The sequence below is a fragment of the Ranitomeya imitator genome, chromosome 4 (genome assembly GCF_032444005.1).
Source record: "Ranitomeya imitator isolate aRanImi1 chromosome 4, aRanImi1.pri, whole genome shotgun sequence".
Lineage (NCBI taxonomy): Eukaryota > Metazoa > Chordata > Amphibia > Anura > Dendrobatidae > Ranitomeya > Ranitomeya imitator.
Window position 1 is genome coordinate 715,236,974 of NC_091285.1, and position 19,963 is coordinate 715,256,936.

Sequence of the window (19,963 nt, forward strand, 5' to 3'; positions counted from 1 at the left end):
TTCTATGGGGGCTGGCTGCATTACATTCTATGGGGGGCTGTATTACATTCTATGGGGCTGTGCTGTATTACATGCTATAGGGAAGGGCTGCATTACATTCTATAGGGGCTGTGCTGTATTACATTCTATGGGGGGCTTTATTACATTCTATGGGGGCTGTGCTGTATTACATTCTATGGGGGCTGGATGCATTACAATCTATGGGGGCTGGCTGCATTACATTCTAAGGGGGCTGTGCTGTATTACATTCTATTGGGGGGCATTATTACATTCTATGGGGGCTGGCTGCATTACATTCTAAGGGGGCTGTCCTGTATTACATTCTATTGGAGGGCGTTATTACATTCTATGGGGGCTGGCTGCATTACATTCTATTGGGGGGCTTTATTACATTCTATGGGGGCTGTGCTGTATTACATTCTATGGGGCTGTCCTGTATTACATTCTAAGGGGGGGCTGTATTACATTCTATGGGGGGGCTGTATTACATTCTATGGGGGCTACATTATATCCCATGGGGGTTGTATTATATTCTATGGGGGGCTGTATTACATTTTATGGGGGGCTGTATTACATTCTCTGGGGGCTACATTATATTCTATGGGGGCTGCATTATATTCTATGAGGGGTGATTGCATCATACTCTATGAGGGGGCTACATTATATTCTATGGGGGGCTGCATTAGGCTTTATGAGGGGGCTACCATATATATGCAGGGGCTGCATTATACTATATGAGGGGGCTGTATTATATTTTCTGGGGGGTTACATTATACTCAGGGGGCTACAATATATTCTGTGGGGCGGATGCATTATACTCTGGAGTGGCATCATTATACTATATGTGGGCAGCATTATACTGTATCGAGGACTATGGGGAATACATTATACTATATGAAGAGCTATGGGGTGCATTATATTATGGTAAGTGAATTGTACTACATGGATGACAATGGCCGTGCAATATACTATATGGAGCACTATGAGGAGTGTATTATACTATATGGAGGACTGAGCAGTGTTTTAATATATGGAGGACTATGAGGAGTGTATTATACTATATGGAGGACTGAGGAGTGTATTATACTATATGGAGGACTGAAGAGTGTATTATACTATATGGAGGACTGAAGAGTGTATTATACTATATGGAGAACTGAGGAGTGTATTATACTATATGGAGGACTGAGGAGTATATTACAATATATGGAGGACTATGGGGCATATTATATTATATGGAGGACTGAGAGGCATATTATACTATATGGAGGTCTATGGGGTGTATTATACTAAACAAGCAAAATGCTGCCTATTCATCGAGTGATTGAACTGTTTATGTGGGAACAGAAATCCTTGTTCTCAGCAGCACATCGCCGGTGTAAACTGTAGATGTGCTGCTGATAACATGATACTCTATGGGCACAGACTGATCTAATTGTGATTGTTCTGTTCCCTTCATTCTTTTTTAGTTGGCGTAAAGAGGCCGGGAAACAAGCGAACGACTTCAGTATAGACAGGCTGGAGCGAGCCGCCCACCCCCCTCCCCGGGGCGGCGTACGTGGAAGCCGCCATGACAGGGGGTTTGGAGCAGGGGAAAGGGGGGCGTGGGGTTCGTTCCTGTGGGAGGGTTAACTTGCTGGTGAGGGGTATGGTGGGAGCGGGGGGAGGAGCGGTTCACTTCCCGCTCTGTGGACTCGTGAGCAGGGAGCACTCACCAGCGCTGAACATGGCGGCCATTGAGCAGGTGCTGGCACAGCTGCGGGCGGCGGCGGCATCGCAGCCTCCCGGCTGGCTAGAGGCACAAGTAGCAGGCATCCTGGGCGGTACAAGCAGCGGCGGCAGCGGTGCGGATCCCTCGGCGGCTGGGCCCGGTGAGCGGCGGTCTAGGCGCGTGCGCCCCCCTCAGCGCCTATCCCCTTGATGCTGCCCCGGCACCCCAGCGGCGGCGCAGGAGCCCCTCACGGGACCCTCCGGGCCGCGTGCCTGCGCACAAGCGCCCCAGCAGGCCGCGGTCCGGGAGGAATCCACCTGCTGCGCTGGCGCCTGCGGCGGCAGTCGGGCCTTCTCCCTCATCACTCCGGGGGTCTGGGCCCATGCGCGCCAGAGCGGCTGCAGGACGCGGTGTTGTCACGGCGGGCCGCGGCGGTTATGCCTGTCCCAGGCGGACTTGTTCCGGCGGCACCATGAGATGGCGGGGGAGCATCCCAGCGGCAGGCGGCGCCCCAGACTCGGCGGGGCTGCTGGACTCAGCCGGGGTACGCCATTCCCCCCATGCATCTGCGACCAGGCCCGCACCTCTCCCTGGGATGGCGGCAGATGGCAGCGTTGTGGACGGCGGGTCCGGGTCTGGGCCTGACGGATTCTTGGCGGCCTCCTGGAGTGACGGGGTCGGCACGGTCCCCTCTGCAGGGGTCGGATCAGCTGGAGCAGTGAGGAGCGAAGTTCACGTCCGGGTGGACGCACAGACGGCTTCGCGGTCAAGAGACGGCGGGACGGCGACGGCGTCTGTGGCTGGGGGGACCGCAGCTCCCCTGCAGCCTGGTGAGAACCATTCTATGTTTTGTTTGTCCCCGGCGTTGTCGACGCCGACTATGACTTCGGTGGATCGGGTTGGGGGGTATGTAGAGCGGGGTGAGGGAGTTGCGGCGTGGGCGGATACGAGTCGTGAAGGGGTGGGCGAGTTGTTGTCGGGGGTGCGGGAACTGTTGTCGCGGTTGAACAGTGGTAGGCCAGGGCCGTCCCCTTTGTCAGCTTGGGTCGGATCGTCCGATTCGGGGTTAGCATTGTTAGGCTGCGGTTCGGGTGACCAGGGTAGGTCGGCCGAGCCGGTCTCGGTGTCTGTACAGACGGAGAAAGAGAAGGAAGGGGGCATTCGGCTAGATTATAAGGCGCGTGGTGAGGTGTATGTGTGCTTTGAAGGGCCGTTGGGGGCGCATTTGAAGAAGGAAGTGCGCGAGAAGATTTGGAAGGATGAGTACGTGGAGATATTTTCACTGTTACCACTGGAGAAATTTAACCTGGATAAGAGTAAAAAAGAGGATAGTAAGAAGGAGGATGAGGAAAAGCGGCGATGGTGCCTTATTCCTCAGACGTTTGTGAACTGGCTTCAGGCATTTGCGATTTTGGCAAGTGTTATTGGCAAGAAGGCTCCCGAGAATTGCTCAGCTTTGTTTTGTTATATGGATTCCATAGGGGAGGCGCATAGGGCCTATGGTGGTCAAGCATGGTTACGATATGATGAGCAGTTTTGGCAGCGGAAGGCAGTTCGTCCAGCGATCAGATGGGATCAGAAGAAAATCGGCTTGTGGTTGCACGTAATGGCACCGACGAAGTTTGGTCACTCCTTTCAAGGCGGGGCCGGAACTTCCGGCCAAGGCACTGGGCAGGGTTCCTCTTCAGGAGCAGGGGGTCAGGCGGGACAATCCAGCAGTCAGAAGCATGGCGTGTGTTGGCAGTTCAATGAGGGCCAGTGTAAGTTCGGGGCGACTTGCAAGTTCAAGCACTTGTGCTCGCACTGCAACGGCGCCTCACACGGAGCCTCCAAATGTTTTAAGAAGAAAGGGAAGCCAGAGGGCTTCGTTTGTTGCCGGTTCACCCCGATAGCGTGAGGTTGTTAGGCTGTTATTGGGACGGCGGGTTTTACGTTGACCGATGTTTGCCGATGGGCTGTTCACTGTCGTGCGCTTATTTTGAGGCTTTCAGTTCCTTTCTGGAGTGGGCGGTGCGGGATGTGTCCGGTTTGGACTCGGTAATTCATTATCTGGATGACTTCTTGTGCATAGGCCCCGATCAGTCTCAATGTTGTGAGGTCCTGTTAAGGACGGTTGTTTGGGTCGCTGAGCGCTTCGGGGTCCCGTTGGCACCGGGCAAGACGGAGGGTCCGTGTACGAGCTTGTCCTTTTTGGGTATTGTCATCGATTCTGTGAGGTGGGAGTTTAGGTTGCCGGTTGACAAGGTGTCGGGTCTAAGAGATGAGGTGGCCCGAGCTAGACGTTTGAAAAAATTGCCACTGCGCGAAGTGCAGTCGCTCTTGGGGAAGTTGAACTTTGCGTGTCGAATTATTCCCATGGGGAGAATTTTTTCACGTAGGCTGGCCAGTGCTACGGCCGGGGTTACCGCCCCGCATGATTTTGTGCGTCTGTCAGCCGAGCACAAGGCTGACTTGGAGGTTTGGGACCGTTTTTTGTCTTGTTACAACGGGCGTTCGTTGTTGATGGAGGAGGCAGTGGGCAACGCTGATTTGGACTTGTTTACTGACGCCTCGGGCGGTATTGGTTTTGGGGCCTTTTTCGGGGGCCGTTGGTGTGCGGCCAGATGGCCGGAAGCCTGGTTTGAAACAGGTTTAGTGCGGAACATCACATTGTTGGAAATTTTCCCGATTTTGGTGGCGGTGCAGCTTTGGGGCGACGATTTTCGGAACAAAAGGGTGCATTTTAATTGTGATAATATGGCAGTTGTGTGCGCCATTAACAGTTTGACGACGGCGTCTCCCCCGGTGATCAGAGTTTTTCGGCAGTTGGTTTTGTCTTGCTTACACCTGAATGCTTATTTCACAGCTTCGCATGTGCCCGGTGTTAATAACTGCATTGCCGATTCTTTGTCTCGTTTCCAGTGGGAGCGTTTTCGGTCACTGGCGCCGGATGCCGAGGAGACGGGCCTGGAATGCCCGGCGGAACTCTGGAGCGTGGTGTCCGGGCTGCAGAGCCTTTAATCCAAGCGTCCTTGGCTCCGAGTACGTGGTCGGTTTATCAGGCGGTATGGAGCAATTGGGAGAGTTGGCTGGCGGCTTGCGGTGTTGCGGGTGCGGGTTCAGACCAGGTGGGGGCATTGTTGTTGTGGTTGAGACATGGGGCGGATCAGGGATGGTCGGCAGCAAAGGTGGATAGGACGATAGCGGCTTTAGCCTTTGGTTTCAGGCTACGGGGCCTTCAGGACGTGACAAAGTCCTTTCTGGTAAAGCAAGCTGCGAGGGGGCTGAGAAGATCATGCAGCCGAGGAGATTGTAGGCGCCCGGTGTCCTTTGAGATGGGGGTACGTTTGGGCGACGTATGCGTTTCCAGCTTCGGGGTTGCGCTTTTTCGCTTAGCTTTTTCGTTGGCCTTTTATGGAGCTTTGAGGATTGGGGAGTTAGTGTCACCCACTACGGTTCGTCAAGGGGGCCTGTGGGCGGGGGACGTTTTTGCTTCCGAGGGATCACTGCAGTTTTGGATTCGGAAGTCTAAGACGGATCAGATGGGGTGGGGTAAAAAAGTAGTTTTGGGCGCTGTTCCCGGTTCTGTTATGTGTCCTGTCCATTGCTGGCAGGTTTTTGATAGGTTTCACCCGCGTGGTGACGGGCCTTTGTTGCGTCATGAGGATGGGTCTTTCCTGTCTAAATATCAGTTCATAGCGGTTTTTCGGCAGTGTTTAAAGGCCATCGGGGTAGATTCTGCCAGGTTCGCCTCCCATTCTTTTCGGATCGGGGCTGCCACTGAGGCGGCGTGAAACGGATTGGCTCCTGAGGTGGTGCAAAGGATTGGGCGGTGGGAGTCCGGCCGTTATCGGAGTTATGTGAGGCCTTGAGCAGCTGGGGATGGTTCGATCTTTTACTCGTTTTGGCGATTGTCTAAGTTGTTTATGTTTTTCAGGTTCATCCTCGCTGTTGGTGTGTACTGGGGCGCGAGGCGGGCTGACGTCAGACAGGATGGAAGACAGCTCGGTTTTTCCAGGGATGTGGCCGTCATCAGGTGGTTGGGGTTTCGGGGCTTAGGTTGGAACAGAGTACTAGAGGAGGTACACAATGGCATACGACTGGACAGGCCTCCTGATATCTTGGTTCTGCACTACGGGGGAAACGACTTGAGAATTCGTCCCTGTCGTGAGTTGATCCGGGACATTAAACACGACATGCTGCTGTTATGGTTTTCGTTTCGGGAGATGTCCATAGTGTGGTCGGAGATTGTTCCTCGGACATCTTGGAGGCACGCCAGGTCGGTGGAAAAGATAAATAAAGCCCGAATTAAGGTGAATCGGGCCGTGTCGGGTTTTGTTGTGCGGAACGGAGGTATGGCCGTGCGTCATTTTGAGTTGGAGCGTGGCGGTGACCAATTTCTTTTGGGTGATGGGATTCATCTGAACGCGGTGGGCATTGATTTGTGGGCCCTGGGGTTACAGTCTGGAATTGAGCGGGCCATAGCGGTTAAGGTTGGTGGGGTCTCGGGTACTTGAGGGGTCAAGTATCCTCGTGGTGGCGGGGGGAGGGGTCCTTGGAGTTGGTGTTAAATTGGCCTGGGGGGTCCGTCGGGATACGGATTCTCCAGTTGGTATAAGTTTTGGTTGCGGGTCTGGTGATTTGGGGGAATCTTGGTAACGGTGGGCCAGATTCCTAAGTTGGAAGTGGACAATGGTAACCCTTCGGGGTATTTTGGTGCTCTCGAGCCTGTGGGGTAACGGCTGAGAGTAATCTACGGTTGGTCTCTTGTCCACTTGTTTATACTATGGGTGACACCAGACTTTTAGCTTCCAGGACCCCTTCCCAGCTCATTTTATGGTTATACGTTTTGTTTGATTATAATAAAGGCCGCTGTGGCCAATTATATCCAACTTGAGACTCATGTCGTTATTCGGAGGTTGGGAAGGAAAAGGGGTCGGTGACCCCTTGGGAAGGCATTTAATCATGGTAGTCGACAATACCAATGTCATGTCATCACACTTGTTTAGTGGCCTGAGATCAGCGCATGTTAATACAGCAGAAATGCTTCGCAGGGAGACCAGGCAAGGATGTTGACAGTTGTAGTTAGCACCCGGCACCTGGGAATAGCGCTAACTCTACTGCGTTTCCCAGCCGCCAGAGCATTTACTTCTGGTATGTGTAATGATTTTTAGGGTTGATGTCAGCTGCGTAATGTCAGCTGCTATCAATTCCTGGTGTAAGTAATGGAGAGGTGTCTACCAGACACCTCCACTACTAGCCCAGACCTGGCGAGAACCAGCGACTCTGAAGAGCGGTGAAGGTAGTAACAGTACCGCTCTTCACAGTCGCCGAACTCAGCGCAAGACCAGGAATATCTGAAGAGCGGTGACGTTACTGATGTCTCCACTCTCCAGAGTCACCGGGTCTCGTGCTGCGCAGCGGAACCAAAAGTGGCTGTAGGCAAAGTGTATGGAGCATCAGAATGAGGTTCCACAATCCCTTGATTATCTATGAGATCCAGTTATGAAGGTAAAGTAGCGGCTTTTCTTGGTACTGCAACTAAAAGCAATAAATAGGACTGAGCTGTAATGCTGGATACAGCTGTGATTATATGTTATATATTCGTGTTACACTCCCCTCACTTCTTGTAACCTACAAGTGTACAAAGATATTATACAGTCACCATGTGACAAGTGGGCGGGTACCTTCAAATGCCAGGGCTGAATTTTAGTCCCAGTCTGGCCCTGGGTCAAGGGATGGCTTTTTGAGGATAGGTGTGATTCTGGCATGTTTGAAAGCAGAGGGGAAGGTACCAGAAGTTAGTGATAGGTTGAAGAGATGGGTTAGGGATGGGATTAGTGTGGTGGTGAGATTGGGGAGGAGGTGGGATGGGATGGGGTCAAGTACGCAAGTGGTGAGGTGTGATTTGGAGAGAAGATGAGCAAGCTCCCCTTCCGTGATTTTTGGAGAGGGAAGTTATGGGGTTAGAACATTAGGGTATACTAAGGAGTTGTGGTGGTTTGACAACAAAGATTTGCCTTTGTTTGGTCAATCTTATTTTTGAAGTGTGTGGCAAAGTCCTTGGCAAAATTAGGGAACTCGGAGGAGGCAGTGGTGGGCGGAGGAGGGAGTTAAAGGTGTTGAACGACTGTTTGGGGTTGTGGGATAAGGAAGATACGAGGGTTGTGAAGTCTCCTGTTTAGCAGAGGTGAGAGCTGATTTGTTGCTTGTTTGAGTGCAGTGAAATCATCTTGCGTATGTGTTTTCTTCCAACGCCGTTCTGCAATTCTGGATACTTGCCAAAGCTTTTTAGTGATGTTATTGTGCCAGGATTGTCTATTGGTTTGTCGCACTCTGCTATGCATGACTGGAGCGACCGAGCCGATGGCTGATGCAAGAGTGGCATTGTAGAAACTAGTGGCAGTGTCTGTGTCGTGGAGTGAGGATATGGATGCTAGAGGTAGGATAAAGTCAGAGAGTGTGTGGGTGTCTAGATGTGCGAGGTTTCTGCGTGGGTGCGCATGTTGCTGGACATGGGTGACAGGTGAGGAGGACAGGAATGAGAAAGTGAGCAGATGGTGGTCGGATAGATGGAGAGGGGAGGTTGTGAAGTTAGATATGGAGCAGAGACGGGTGAAGACCAGGTCTAATGTGTATCCGTCTGTGTGGGTGGCTGAGGAGGACCACTGAGTAAGTCCAAAAGATGAAGTAAGGGACAGGAGTTTGGAGGCTGCTGACTGGTGGGTGTCAATGGGGATGTTGAAGTCACCCATGATGATGGAGGGAATGTCACCAGACAGAAAGTGAAGGAGGCACGTGGAGAATTGGTCAATAAAGGCAGTGGCCAGGCCCAGAGGTCGATATATGATGGCCATTTGGAGGTTGTGGGGGGAGTAGATGCGGACAAAGTGGACTTCAAAAGAGGGGAGGATAAGGGAGGGTAGAGGTGGGATTGGGTTAAAGGTACAGTTGGAAGAAAGGAGAAGGCCCATTCCTCCACCATGTTTGTTGCCAGGGCGAGGAGTGTGGGTGAAGTGGAGGCCACCCTAACATAGTGCAGCAGGGGAGCCTGTGGTAATGGTAAAGTGCTCAGTAGGGGTTAAAGGATAAAGAGAGCACCATACATAAAAAGGCCGAGCCAATGTACAGTATAATCCTTATGTTCAAAGAGGGGCACATGCACACACACAGATACCCGCAGACAGACACACACATCTTCTCCGCTCACACACAGACACCCACACACACAGACACGCACATCCTCTTCGCACACACATAGTCTCCGCACACACTCATCCTCCTTCCTATCTGCAGCATGTTTTGCCCGCAACTCCGCACCAAAACCGCAAATCTTTTTACACCTGCGGTTTTGCTGCGGATTTGAATGACTCAATTGAAGTCAATGGATGCAGAAACACTGCAGATCTGCAAAAAGAATTGACAAGCTGGAGAAAATAAAACGCCGAAGCCCACAAATCCATGCTGATTTTTCCACAGCATGTGCACAACAATTCTAGATTTCCAATTGATTAACATTGGTTGTGCACTACACTGCGGATTTGATGCAATTCCGCGAGTCCAAAAACGCTGCGGATCCGCATCAAAATCCGCAAAGTGTGCACATAGCCTAAATGCTTTGTGTCCATCGCCCTGGTTCCAGTTTTATTGGGTCATTTAAGGGACATAAGGACAAAAACATTTAATCATCGATTTACCAGATAGTAGAGTCACTTCAATGGAGTGGAAGCACAAGTGAAAGCTGCTCCTCTGTGCCGTGGTCATGCAGCTCCACTGATCTAACATGAATGCTGCGCCACAAGCCGGGCTTACCCTGGAGGGGCATGACTAAGTGTCCACCGAGTATTCACTAGAACCTATGATGGTGAGGATAGGCTGGGCCACCGGTAGACACTATGTGGGTGAGCAAAACAAAAGCGAGGTAAATCGGTTCATAGTCGGGGCAGGCAGTATAGGTTCAGAATTTGCAGCCACGGTCAGGAGCGGAGAGATTAGGACAAACGAGAAGGCAAGCCGGGTCAATAACAGGTGGATCAAAACATGAATAAGCCAATATAGGAACTAGACACAGAGCTACTAAGAACCTAAGTTCAGGTGAGAAATGGAGGGTGGAGTCACCAGATTTATCACCTACTGGCAGGTGATAGGCTGGGGAAGCAAATCTCTGCAGGACTGGGTGGACACAAATTCCTACAAAGTTCGGCCACCCCTCCCTTTGACTCACAAACAGCCGAGCTGGAAGATAGCACATGGTAGCTCCGAGCAATGGACAGGTAGTGGGTAGAGCCAAGAGAAACAAGCGGTGAGTGGGGCAACACTTAGAAGGCGTGAGAGTGGCCAGTGTAACAGCCACTTTATCACCTGAGCCAAGTATTAACATTCCAGAAGTGTGCATTTCTTATGTTAATCTGTGTTCCCTTGGTCCTAATAACAGCACAACAATGGCACCTTAGCAAGCAGGAACCCCCAGGGAAGGCTCTTGTGACTGAAGGAAATTGAAATTGACTGCAGAAAGCCATCTTTACCGACAAGCAAAAAAAATTTAGACCATACCCCTTCATAAATATCTTGTGATTACAAGCAGTGCAGCAAAGCTGATCCAGCTGCATCAGACTAAAGATGGCTGTTGGCCAAAGGTTCAGCCGATCGTTAGTCCAACAGCCATCTTGGACGTCTTTCCCATACACAGGAGCACTTGCTCAGCTAGGTGCTTCTGTGTTCTTCATGAGAAAGCCATCACTAGACATTATCTCTGGAAGGCAATACAGTGGCATGTAAAAGTTTGTGTACCCCTGGTCAAAATTACTGTTATTGTAAACATTAAATGATCTCTAAAAGCGATAAAGTTACAGATCACATACTTCCTTTGTTTTTGCCTCCAGCATGCTAAGTATTATTATTATTATTATTATTATTATTTATTGTTATAGCGCCATTTATTCCATGGCGCTTTACATGTAAGTGCTGAGAAACCCTCATATACTGCACATACAGTGATGTAGAACCAGATTGTTTTTGCCTCCAGCATGCTAAGTCCTGAGAGGGTTATTGTTAAAGTTACAATGGGCTGGTTTTATATGAGCACCAATATAGTGGGATGGAGGGTGCTCACCATATCCCTTATTGCAGAGCTGACACCAGCATGTGTACTAGCAGGACCTGCAGTGATGTCACTATCATGTGATCATCACATGGTCCTGGTTAAATACCTGGACAGTCTGTGTACTGTGTTGGGAGAGGGAACACTCCCACGTGGCTCCAGGAGGAACTAAGGACATTGCCAGGTGTCTGCAGGTTACACCTGCAGAGAAAAGAACTCTGTTGCACTTTATTTGTTTTCCCTTAAGCCAGGAAAGATCTGCTATGATTTTCCTGAACCCTGCCTTGGGCTATGCTGACTTTAATAAACCAGCTGGTGTTTCACTATCCAAGTGTTCCTGTGCCTACCTGAAGAAGCAGCTAAGCGTGTCAACCCTTTACATGTGGTGTTTTGAGTGCAGGCAGCGTTTGAGGAACACACATAGAGGCTGAAGACAACTGCATGTCCTGGGTGAAATCCACCATTCATAGCAAGATGTCCGGCAGCATGAAGGAGCTTGTGAAATATCTCGTCCAAGTACAGCAGCAACATCAGCTCGCCAGTCAACAACAGAATTTGGTGCAACAGGAGACGAATAAGCAGTTAGCACAGCAGCTTCAACAACAGCTGCAGCAGCGACAGCAGTAACAGGCGCTAATAGGGTTGAGCGACTTTTACTTTTATAGGATCGGGTCGGGATTCACGAAACCCGACTTTTTCAAAAGTCGGGTCGAGTGAAATCGGCCGATCCTATAAAAAAGTCGGGGTCGGCCGAAACCCGAAACCCAATGCAGTGCATTGGGTTTCCAATGGTTCCCAGGGTCTGAAGGAGAGGAAACTCTCCTTCAGGCCCTGGGATCCATATTTAAGTGTAAAATAAAGAATTAAAATAAAAAATATTGCTATACTCACCCTCTGACGCGCCCTGGTACTAACCGGCAGCCTTCCTTCCTTAGAATCAGCGCGTGAAGGGCCTTAGATGATGTCGCGGCCTGTGATTGGTCGCGCGGCCGCCCATGTGACCGCTCACGCGACCAATCACAAGCCGCGACGTCACCGAAGGTCCTTCAAGCACTAATTCTTAGGAAGGAAGGCTGCCGGAAAGAAGCAGGGCGCGTCCGAGGGTGAGTATATACCTAATAGGAACCAGTTAATCCCTCACACGTTTGTGGGCATCCGCTGCATACACGAAGATGCCAAGGACTACCCTGTAGCCCAAGTAACCATGGGAACAAACTGGTGTTATAGACCATGAGGTTGCGGTAGTAAAAGATTTAATCCATCTGGTCATACTGGAGCAGGATTTTGCTCTGTTTTGGAACTTGTGGCAAAAGGGGGCTGTACAGTATCCCGGTCAAAAGCCAGGCCCCTCTGAAGGCGACTCTGTCAAAATCAGAGGTGAAGGAGTTTCCCCTATACGTCCTCACTGGAGAAGAGGATGAGACGGTAACAGAGGAGCCCAGCTTCCCTAACTTAGAGGAGCCTGAAGAGAACTTTGGAATTGCTCAACTTCGGGACGTTACACTGAAGGAGGTATTTGAAAATGTGACTGTATGTAATGGAGTTACTCAAGAGCTGAAGGCTGACACCAGGTTCCTTCATTTTTCAGTACATGGCAAATTGTTCTATCGGTGACCAAACTGAGGGGATGAGAGATAGTAGAGCATTTGTTAGTTCCAGGACCCTACCAGTGGAGAGTTTTAGACATGGCCCATTCGCATGTTTTGGGTGGGCATCTGGGGTTGGAGAAAAAGCGCAGGAGAGAGTGTTACAGAGGTTCTATTGGCCAGGGTGTTATCGAGAGATCCTGAATTATTTTAGGTCCTGTCCCACCTGTCAGAAAACTGCTCCTATTTCTCACTTCTGAAGCCCCTTAGTTCTCTTAACTGTGATAGAAATCCCCTTTGAGAGGTTGTCATGGACTAGGCGACCTGGTACCCTGAAGCAGTGCCACTGAGGAACGCTTCAGCTAAGACTATGGCCCAGGAGCTTGTCCATATCTTTGCCAGGTCCAGTTTGCCCAAGGAGATTTTGACGGACCAGGGGACCCCATTTATGAGCAAAGTGATGCGGGAGCTGTGAAGATTCCTCCAGATCGCCCATCTATGAACCTCTGTTTACCATCCACAAACCGATGGGCTGGTGGAGCGCTTCAACAAGACCTTGAAGGCCATGTTCAAGATGGTCGTTGAGAAGGATGGATGAGACTGGGACTACCTGCTTCCGTTCCTGCTCGTTCATATAAGAGAAGTCCCACAGAAGTCCACTGGCTTCTCGCTGTATGGCCGACATCCACGAGGGTTACTGGACATCACCAGGGAAACCTGGGAAGCCGAGGTCATGCTGCATCGGAGTGTCATTGAGCATGCTGCCCAGCTGCAAAAAAGGATGGCACATGTAATGCCTATCGTACATGAACATCTTCTCCAGGCACAGGAGGCCCAAGCGAGGGTATACAACTGATCAGCGATGCTGAGGCAATTCCAACCCGGGGACCACGTGCTAGTACTTATCTTTATGGCGGAGAGCAAATTCTTGGCAAAGTGGCAAGCCCCGTATGAGATTGTGGAAAAATTCGGGGATGTGAATTACAAGGTACACCAGCATAGTCGCAGGAAGCCGCAACGGGTATACCATGTGAACCTACACAAACCTTGGGGGGACCGTGAACCGCTGGAAGCTCCTGTCCCAAAGCCAAGATCGAGGAGGTCATAATTGCTGAGACGCTAATGCCGGCCCAGAAGCAACAATGTCGAGAACTGCTGCAGCAGAACCATGACCTGTTCTCAGAGTTGCCAGGGCGCACACAGGTCATGGAACAGAGCCACATGTAAGGGTAAACCTCAAACCCTACAGAATCCCTGAACCACGCCGGGAGATAATCTCCAAGGAGGTTAAGAGAATGCTGGACCTCGGGTGATAGAGGAATCAAGAAGTGTCTGGTCAAGTGACATCGTCCTTGTAACAACTACCACAAGCTCAATGAGGTCTCCCATTTTGATACGCACCCAATTCCCCATGTGGATGAACTCATTGAGCGACTGGGACCCACAAGGTACATCACAACCCTCGACCTGACAAAGGGTACTGGTAGATCCCCATGTCCCAGAGCGCCATGAAGAAGACTTCTTTCTCGATACCGGATGGGTGTTTTCACTACACCAGTACATCCATTGGACTGCAGGGGGCCCCAGCTACCTTCCAGAAAGTGATGCATCGAATCTTGACTCCACATAAGAAATATGCCACAGCCTACTTGAATGACATTGTCATCTTTAGCCCTGACTGGAGTTCGCGCCTATCCAAGGTGCAGGCGATCCTCGATGCATTAAGGAAAGCAGGATTTACCATAAATCCTAAGACGTGTGCCATAGGGAAGGAGGAGGCCAGCTACTTCGGCTACATTGTTGGGAGAGGTAAAATCAAGCCCCAGTTGAATAAAAAAGAGGCAATCCAGCAGTGGCTGCTAGGGTTGAGCGAAACGGATCGTTCATTTTCAAAAGTCGCCATTTTTTCAGCCAATGAAGGAGCGTGGGCAGAGTGATGACATAGGTCTTAGGGGCGTGGACGCCTATCGTCATCTTGTCGCTTGTGCGCTGTAGCGATTTGAAATGTGTAACACCAGCCTTTCTGTTCAGGGACGGAGGAGAGAGACAGAGAGAGAGAGAGAGAGAGGGAGGGAGGGAGGGAGAGAGAGAGAGAGAGAGAGAGAGAAAATCCCATTGACTTTGCATTGGGTTTCGTGTTTCGGTCGATCCCCGACTTTTCGCCATAATCGGCCGATTTCACTTGACCCGACTTTAGCGATAGTCGAGTTTCGCGAAACCTGACTCGACCCTAAAAAAGTAAAAGTCGCTCAACCCTAGTGGCTGCAACTACTCTCCAAGAAGCAAGTGAGGGCATTTCTTGGGATTGTGGGGTATTATCGGCGTTTTATCCCAAACTTTGCCATAATTGCGGCACCGTTAACAGATCTCCTTGTGGGCACCAAGTTGACGATAATGAAATGGACCCCTGACACAGAGATGGCATTTCAAGAAGTCAAACGGGCTCTTTGCAAGCATTTGGTTCTGGTCACACCAGACTTTAGCAAAGAATTTGTGATCCAAACTGTTGCTTCAGAAGTTGGGTTGGGAGTCCTGCTGTCACAGGAAATAAATGGAGAAGAGCATCCCATCCTATACCTGAGCCGGAAACGCTTTTCTTGCAAGAAGAGTTACACCATAGTTAAGAAGGAGTGTTTAGCTATAAAATGGGCCATAGACACCCTGAAGTACCACCTGCTAGGCCGTAGGTTTAAGTTGGTGTCGGACCATACCCCTCTGAAGTGGTTGAGAGAGAGGAAGGGTAAGAATGCCACTAGGTGGTTCTTAGTCCTTCAAGACTTCATATCATCAAAAAGTTAATTATGGCATAATGGCATAAGGCATTGGCGGATGGCATACACCCACGAGTACTAAGAGAACTAAGTAATGTAATAGATAAACCATTATTTCTTATTTTTAGGGACTCTATAGCGACAGGGTCTGTTCCGCAGGATTGGCGCATAGCAAATGTGGTGCCAATATTCAAAAAGGGCTCTAAAAGTGAACCTGGAAATTATAGGCCAGTAAGTCTAACCTCTATTGTTGGTAAAATATTTGAAGGGTTTCTGAGGGATGTTATTCTGGATTATTTTTTTTTGAATCAGATATTTTTATTAAACCATCAAAATTGTGCATAAACAATAAAAGGAATAGTTTGTTTTCAGCAATATACAAATACACAATACTTTTTTTTCTTAGAAAACTTATTTAGTCCCAAACCAAACTCCCACCCCCCTTCCCCCCACCCACTAGAGACCTGTCAAGAGTCATCCCCCACTAAATTATCACATACAAAAGTACAAGAAGAGGAAGATGACTTGTCAAAAAATATTTCCATAGGGGCAAAAAGGTCTTCAGGTCACATTGATTCAAGCCACGGGCTCCACAACCTGTCAAAGAGGTCCATCTTGTTCCTCCTAACGTAGATACTCTTCTCCAAAGCAATGATATGGTCCACTTGCTTCATAAAGTCTCTCCTTGTTGGTGGCTCTTCCCTAATCCAGAATTTGGCGATCAACTTTCGCGCAATAAATAACAGTCTAGCTATAACCGTTTTATACAGCTTATCAGTTATTACCTCCTCCACATAGCCCAAAACACATACCAGAGGATCCCGAGGCACATTACAACTATATGCCAAACCCACTTTATTCAACACCACCACCCAAAAGGAGGACAGCCTGGGGCACTGCCACAACATATGAAGGATGCCCGCTTCGGACTGTGAGCATCTAGGGCATTCTGAATTAGGCCTTAATCCGGCTTTAAATAACATGTCTGGGGTTCTGTAAGCCCTATGAATGACAAATAATTGTGACAGCCTACCAGGCTCACTCATTGATATCTTGGGCACATAATCTAATACTGATTCCCATCGGTCATCATCAATCGCCCCCAGGTCAGCCTCCCATTTCGCCCTTGCTCTAATAGGGTGCTCCGCCAGAAAAGAAAATAGAAGGAATTCATATATACCCGAAATCACCCCCTTCGTGCCTCCCCCTTCAAGGATAAAATCCAGCATAAGATCCACCTGGATTTCAACAGGCCCTCTCTTACACTGTGCCCGGTACGCATGAGAAAGACGACGGTATTGGTACATCTCAGACTCCGGGAGTAAAAATTCTTCCTGCAATATCTCAAAGTCTCTAATTCTACCCTGATGTAAAATCTGGCCCATCCGAGAGATGCCTGCCTCCCTCCAAATATGAAATCCCTCCATCTGTCTAAACTCCTGTAGGACACAGTTGTTCCAAATGGGTGAGAATCTAGTGAGTGCCCGTACACCCCTAATTCCTTTAACTTTATCCCACACCTTGTGAATGAGCCTTACAGTGCAAAATTTAGAACCTTTCTCACGGAAATGTCCCCCCTCTAGGCCCTCACTCAACACCTTTGTCCCAATCAATGATCTCAGGCTGCAAGGTGCCCGCATCCCACCTGACCCATCTCCCCATCCCTTGAAATGCTGACACTGTGAGGCCAAAAAATACAACCACGGATTGGGCAATGCCACCCCTCCCTCCGTCTTTGGTCTCTGTAGGGTTTCCTGTTTAAATCTGGGGCTCTTCCCACCCCAGATCAGCTCACCAAACAAAGATCTAATCCTCCGAAACCTATTCTGCGATATCCATATAGGGGAATTGTGCAACACATAGAGTAACTGCGGCATCACAATCATCTTTATCAGGTTTATCCTACCAATTACCGATAAGTGTAGCTTTTTCCACGCCTGGACCTTGGTACGTATCTTACGCAGAAGAGGTGCCAAATTCAGTTCCTCAAAGCTAGTCAGAGGGAGTGCGATCTGAATCCCCAAGTACTTAAATTTCTCAACTAGCCTCAACCTTGTGACAGAGTCCCCCCCATCACCGTCCCCACTATCCCCATCTATCAACATCATATTCGATTTGTCCCAATTGATCCTTAAGCCCGAATAACTCCCGAATTCCTCAATAATGGCCTCCGTCTTTACCAAGGTCCCCTCGGAATCCTCCAAGAAGAGCAGGATATCATCAGCGTATAACGCTACTTTTTCTTCCGCCTCCCCGTACATAAAACCCTTCACCTCCCGGGACCCTCTGATCTTTGCGGCAAGGGGTTCCACCGCCAAGGCGAAGAGCAGCGGGGACAGAGGGCAGCCCTGTCTAGTACCTCTAGATAAAGAGAAAGTCTCAGAGAGAGCGTCATTCACTCTAATTTTGGCCACCGGAGAAGAGTACAACAGCCGCACCCATGAGATAAATTTAGGTCCAAACCCCATTCGTTCCAGTACTGACCACAAATAACTCCACTCCACGCAATCAAAAGCCTTATGAGCGTCCAAGGATACCACAACCCGTTTGCCAACATTGTCAGAAGGGATTTGCAAATTTAAAAATAACCTTCTCAGATTAAGTGCCGTTGATTTATTGGGCATAAAGCCTGACTGATCCGGGTGAACCAGTCTGTCAATCACCCTAGATAACCTGTTTGCCAGAGCTTTTGCCAGAATCTTAATGTCAGCCGTCAAAAGTGAGATTGGTCTATAGGATTCTGGTAATTGTGGGTCCTTGTCGGCCTTAGGGATAACGACCACGATAGCCTCTCTCATTGAAACAGGTAACTCCCCTCTTTCCAATGACCTATTATACACCTCCGACAGTTTGGCCAACAAAGTTTCTTTCAATACCTTGTACATCTCAGCTGGAATACCATCCGCCCCCGGAGCCCTACCCCCAGCAACCCCCGCCAAAGCGGCCCCCAATTCTTCCTCCCCAATCGGCTCCTCCAACAACTCAGTCTTCTTTACTCAACCTAGGCAGGTCAATCCCCTCCAAGTAGCCCGTCATGTCCTCAGCCCCCCTGTCCACACTTGAAGTATATAGCTTATTGTAGAATTTCCTAAACACTTCCAAAATCTGCTCCCCCTGAGTAACCAATATTCCATCTTCCCTCCTAATGGAGTAGACATGAGAGGAGTCCCTCTGTGCAGACGCCACTACCGAAAGTAAATGCCCCACCTTTTCCCCCTCTGAATAGAAAGACGCTTTTTGAAAGGCCCGCAATCTCTCCGCCCTTCTCAAATATAATTGATTGACCTCCTCTTGGGCCTTCCTCATCCGACTCTGAGACTCCTTAGTACAATGGGCCCCCAATGCTGCCTCAGCTGCCTTCAGTTCTTCCAGAATAGCTTGATCCTGTACTCTAGTCCTAGTCTTGTGTCGTGAAATGTCACGAAACAGAATCCCCCTTAAATACGCCTTCATGGTGTCCCATACTACGTGGCATTCCGCACTCCCGTCATTAATCCTAAAAAACTCCTCTATTTCAGCCCCCACCCTTTCCATGTCCAAGAGTTGTAACCAGGAGGGGTGAACCTTCCATCCCATCTTCCGTGAACCAACCTGTTCAGATAATTTTAATGAGACCCAAACTGGACTATGATCTGATAGAATCCTGGGATTATATTCCACCTCACTTAACAATTCGTTCATCCCATCATTGCCCATGGCGACATCGATACGAGACATAGAACCATACGTGGTCGAGTAACAGGAATAAGAATAAGTATTAGCGTTTCGAACCCGCCATAAGTCAATCCAGCCTATTTCTCTAAGGTAATTCCCAAAAGGAGTGCCATTACCGTCCCTACGTAGCGGAGCGTGATTACTCTTATCCCAATGGTCGTCGGCAATATTGTTCACATCTCCAACCACCAGAAGAGGAACCCCGACCCACCCTCTCATATGCTCCAAAATCTCTTGAATTTTCTTACCAGAATACGGCGGGGGTATATATATTGAAACAATGCAAATCAGACGGTTAAGAATTGTACACACCAAAAGGACATACTGACCATCTTTATCAATTTTAACCTCAACTTCCTCAAATGGAGTACTAGTATGGATCAAAACAGACACCCCCCTTGCATAATTAGAGAAAGTCGAGTGATATGCCCTGCGCACCCATTTTTTCTGTAACATATCTACTTTTTCCTCCACTAAGTGAGTTTCTTGCAGGCATATCACCGAGGGCCTCTGTTACACTAAGTACTGAAATATTGCCGCACGTTTAGTAGCGTCCGCTAGCCCCCTAACATTCCAACTTATAATATTAACCTTCCCTCCCATTTCCTTAGAAAAAGGTATAAAATAAGAATCGTCTCTCCCAGGTCTCCCCCAATGCCCTCCTCCCCCCCCTTCCCACCCCCCATCCCAACAACTAACCCAACCTTCCCCATCTAAAACTCAAGATAACTCAGATACTCCGAACTTTCTTTCTCTATATGAGAACCGAGGGCACTTAGTATACCCTAGAACTAAGTCTTTTGCCGTCCATCTCTTCCCCCCACACCGCGACCAATATGAAATATTCATTACGCCGCCGAACATAATACTGTAAACGTTAGGTGCAGTTGAACCATCTGCAACAGTAACATTCAGAAAGGACCCCTCCAACGAAGAGAGGCAGAACCAGCAGAGTCACAATCCTTCCGAAACATTCTTAACGGTTCCGCTCAGTGCCAATCTTCTTGGCATTGGTGTCCAGCCATTGCATCGCCTCCTCCGGATTTTGAAAAAATTGAACACGGTCCAGCGCCACCACCCTAAGCTTAGCTGGGTAGAGCAT